The following is a 5,019-nucleotide window of genomic DNA, read 5'->3' on the forward strand; positions in this document are numbered from 1 at the left end:
GCGGCCGTCGAGCTCCGCCCACACCCACATGGCCCATCTCGAGGACGAGGAGGCAGTGTGGAGCCGGTGCAGCATCTTGAGCAGAAGAAAACGATTCTGCGTGGCGAGGTCGCGGACACCCAGCCCACCCTCCGCCTTGGTCCTACAAACGCGCTCCCAAGCCACCAGACATTGAGCTCCAGAGGCGCGTTCGGCTGCATTCCAGAGGAAGGCCCGACGGAGCGGAGTCGAGCTCCTTAATCACCGCCGGCGGAAGCATCATTGCCGCCATGGCGTAAGTGGGGAGGGCGTCGAGAACAGCATTGATCAGGACCAAACGCCCGGCTTTTGAGGGGATAACTCAAGTCATATCTGTTCATTTCTTAATCAAACAAAAACGTGAGCCTTAGCATTCTGCAAAACGCTAATGCCCTATACATGAACACATTGCTCTGGCTACACACTGCTTCTATTAGCACAAAAATATCAGCACTTTATGACCAACTAATGAAGCATATGCATGTACAAAAAAGTTTGGAACTTCTGCTTAACTAGCTAGAATCATCATGTTAAACCACAAAAGTCCCATACGTTCACCACTCAGCAAGATGGTTAGCATGTGTTTACTCCAGGACTCCACTAACCCCAGCCACCGTACATACATGATATATACAAGCACCATCTGAATAGGCTATTAGGGACCATACTAAACTGCTAGTGCTGCAGATAACTAGTTAGTCTGGACTCCAAACACAGCTAGAAGGGACATCTAGACTACTAGGGCTGCAAGCGAGACACACACGCCACACATACACACATTACTTGATGGCGCTTGCTTTGGAGCTCCTCATGTTGTACCGCTGGTATACTTTCTCAGGGTTCTCTTTCCACCGGTTTTCAGCCCGACTCTCTGCAAAGTGCTTTCGACTGCAAACAAGAGATATTTCAAAAGAGGCAAGATGTCAAGGCCACTAATATTTTGCTAGGAAATATGGTACTGTCACTTGTCAGTAGAGATGAAGCTTAGCTGCTTAGGGCAGACTGCTCTCAGCTACAGACTGAAGCAAAACTAACAATTAGCCTGCTGAATAAGATTCAACACACAAACGCACCAAGAAAGACCTCATAAGCTTTGCATAGAGCCTCTGCTCCTTGGTGTACACACATGCGCTACATGTTTTCTCTAGCCCTCTCGGCCTTGTTTCCATTACTCAATGTAACACATACTCCCTCCATCCCAAAATAAGTGTGTTAACTTTGTATTAGCTTTAGTATAAAGTTATACTAAGATTGAGACACTTATTTTAGGACGGAAGGAGTATATATACAGAGGGACTAGGCACTTATGCCTCAGGGTGGACACGGTCCGGGCCGGTCCGGGCCTTGACCGAGCCACCCATTGGACCGGCCGCCGGCGGACCGAGCCGGACCGGACCGACCTGCCTCACGGTCCTGCTTGCACGGACCGAATCGGCGGCGCCGAAGCCCGGGCTGGACCGAGAGGACCGCCCATGGCGAGGTGGCGATGACCATGGCGGCGGTGTTGGAACATGGAGGTGGTGGGCGTGAGCTTCTGGGCGGCGACCATGGATGCCAGAAGCCACAGGAGCGAGCCGTCGCGGCCACGAACAGCACACCGGTGATAGCAGCAACGCGCACGCCGTGGTCGTCCAACGTGCCGCAGGTGAAGTGATCGGGCACAAGTCTTTATTGTGTTTCCTTAGCGTTTTCTTGGCCGCATGCAAATATGGTAAGACGTGCATGGGCCATCAAATTTTTTGGTGCGAGACTTCCGTGATTAGTGGATCAGCCGTGACGTGGAGTTGAGTCTTAGTCGTGGGCGTAGTGGAAGGAGAAACCGGATCAATTCCGTGAATCATGGGATGGCTGGAGAGACTTCCGTATCGGATCGACCCCGCCTTTCTTGTTCTTTCTGTTTCTGCAACGCTGCATGAAAGGAAAGGGAAACGGCAGAAAAACTCCCACGGTTTAACACGAAAAATACGACTGTCTCCTCTGCGTGGACCACATCGACGACCTTCTCGCCGCCGTGGTCGAACCGCCTCATCGCCACGTCCAGCTGCTCGTAGGTGAACTGTCTAGCGTTGCCCACGCCGGATTTAGATCTAGCCGCTGGTTCACCTCGCCGGAAGGCTGCCTGACGGAGAAACGGCCATGTACTTTTCCGTCCGACCGAGTTAACCGGGCTAAGACCGGACCGGACCGGCCGATTTTCGGGCCGAAATACACGGCTCGGACCGGCCATTTTTTCCAGCGAGCCAGGACCGATCGGTCCGGTCCTGAGCGGGCCATGAGCGGGCCGAAAAGCCCGCTCGGTACGTCCAGCCTGACTTATGCCACACACTCACGCAACTAGTCCGCTACTAACATCGTGCTCTCCTATCCTCTAATCACCCGGTCCACTTACATAACTAACACACGTAGCTAATCTCCTAGATTTGCTCTAGTCCAAACGACTAGTACAACAACTCACGCATAGCTAGCTATACTAGTACTTGCATGCAGCTAACAACCTGAACCGAACGCATACACTTACCACCAAAAGAGCGTACCGGATGGCTCGGCTCAACCTGTCACGCTTCAGCCCTCTTGCGCCACTTGCCGCTTCACGCAGCACGATGGCTTCACATGCCGCATTGGCATCTCTCCATACTCGCCGCATCGCCTCCTTCGCACACCTTCACTGAAACTTGACAGGACTCTCTACTCCCTAGACCATCTAAGTTACATGCAGGACTCAAAACAAATATGCGGATGCATAATCAAGATTAAAAAGGCGAACAACCTGAACTTTTCGTTCTGTTAGTGTTAAAAAATTGTGCTCTAAGATATGATAATATACTACAGTGTCAGACCTCCTGTTGCATATTAATTTGTGGGACAGTAAGATATCGTTCATTGATTAATCAAGTAACTAGCATTGCAATCATGAATATTCCATCAGTTGTTTATATCTTGGAGTAGAAAACTTGACAGAAAATAACTTAGATTACCTGAAGCGCACCCTCTTCAGATCCCGGGTCCCATCACTGTGGGTCTTGAGCGTTATGTAAACACCTGGTTCATAATTTTCCATCCATTCAGCCTGTACTTGCTCCGTGCCGTTTCGGTTCATGCTAGAGCAGGTGGCATCATGAGGCTTAGCGATGGTTGGGGCATGTACTTGCTTTGCGTCAATGCAGTCATAAGCTTCATGTTTTGGTGGTAGACTCTCAGCCATGTCCATGCAGCTATGTAAGTACAGAAAAAAAGAGAAACAATAATACACATTTAACAATTGTTTCTGGTGAAAAATACGTATCATGTTCCTATCAAAATAACCAAGGTGATAGATCTGGTGTATAAAAACAGCAGGAACCGTGCATTTGGGTACGGTGCTTATCTCCTTTTTCCTCTGCTTATATACACACACAAATACAATTGTTAAGAAAGAAAGAAATCCGCTCACAGTGCATCCTTTCACTCGCTTACTATTAGCACGAGGTATCGCAAGGTATTCTGATGATGGATTGCCTAGAAACTTAAACTGTGACAAGTCACACACACCTCTACCCTAACGAAAAAGGTTGCACACCAGGTATCTAATTAGGCTTTTTTATGAAGGAACTAGGCTTCACATAATTGGGAAGCATGAGTGGTTGCGCACCAGACAAGAAAAACAAAAAGAATTAGAGCTACCAGGGCATATTGTGGTGAATGGTCGTAGTACATTGCACATGGTTGATCCGGTGAGAAGCATGATTTACTCAATATTGGGCCCGGAGATTTATAAGCAACCTAAACCAAATGATGAGTGAACTCGCGTTTTACTTTCTATGCGAGCTATGTTTTTTTTTATCAATGCACATCTGTAGTTGCTATCATTGTTTTATGTTTAGCCAAGGGTTGAGTGTCTCTAGTCAAAGTTATTTTCATCACATATCTCCTCCTTGATATATTGTCAAGGTAATAAATTAACAGAAAAAATAATCACTTTTTGGCCTTTTCATCAAAGTTTTATTTTAGATGCTTACTTTAGACAATAGATTTGTTTCAAATAAAATTCTTTATCATTGATTTACACCATGTTTCATATACTTATGATTTTAAACATCAAATTATTTGTTAACAGTTCACGCGGCAAAACGCGGGGTACTATACCTATTAATGAAGCGACATGATTCGGTGGCAACAAACGGATCCTCCTCGCGTTGTTTGATCTGCATGTTTATTGTTAGGGCAATTCCAAAGGGCCGACCATTTTGGTGACTAGACCAACTGCAAAAGTTTGCCTGTGTCCGCCGGCTCGCCAAGGCGCCCAACGCGAGGGTCATACTTCAAAAAAATATTCCATTGAAAAAAATATTAGCCACCAAAAGTCCGTCCATTACCTTTATTAAACTAAAAAAAGTTAAAATAAGTTAAACCCTAAATCTACTAGTCATCGTCGTCCTCACCGAACATGTTGTTCTAGACGAAGGATCCCATGGATATGGCCACAGCGTCAGTCCTGCCGCAGGCGCACGCGGTGGCATAGTTAGTGCCTCTTGCTTCTCTGGCTCCACCCAATCGGACCTGCAAGGGTCCGTGGATGTCCGTGACCGCGACTGCCCACTAGCGCTGGCGGTAGATCCGGCTGTGGGTTCGACGGCGGCACAGTGGGTTGGCGGGGTGCCGCGCAACGTTGATGCATGAAGCACCAGTGGCAGGTCAGGCCACTGGGCGAGCTCATCCAACACAGAGTCCCCGATGGCATTCTTGAGGGCCTAGTCATCCTACTCCTCCTATCTCAGAGCATCTCCAACAAACGCGCCAAATAAAGCGCATGCTGAAAAAGATGCCTATATAGCGCGCACGCGACCAAAAAGAGTGCTCCAGCAGAAGTTGTACAATAGAGCACGCACAAGAACGAAGCTGCAAATTTAGTGCATGCAGGCTGTGGGGCTGCAAAATTGAGGCGTCGCCTTGTGCGCGCGGGCTGTTGCATATGGGACCGCCAGGTTGGGCGCCATGTTTTTGTGCGTGTGCTATACCTCCCGT

Source organism: Triticum dicoccoides, chromosome 1A (genome assembly GCF_002162155.2).
Source record: "Triticum dicoccoides isolate Atlit2015 ecotype Zavitan chromosome 1A, WEW_v2.0, whole genome shotgun sequence".
Taxonomy (NCBI): Eukaryota; Viridiplantae; Streptophyta; class Magnoliopsida; order Poales; family Poaceae; genus Triticum; species Triticum dicoccoides.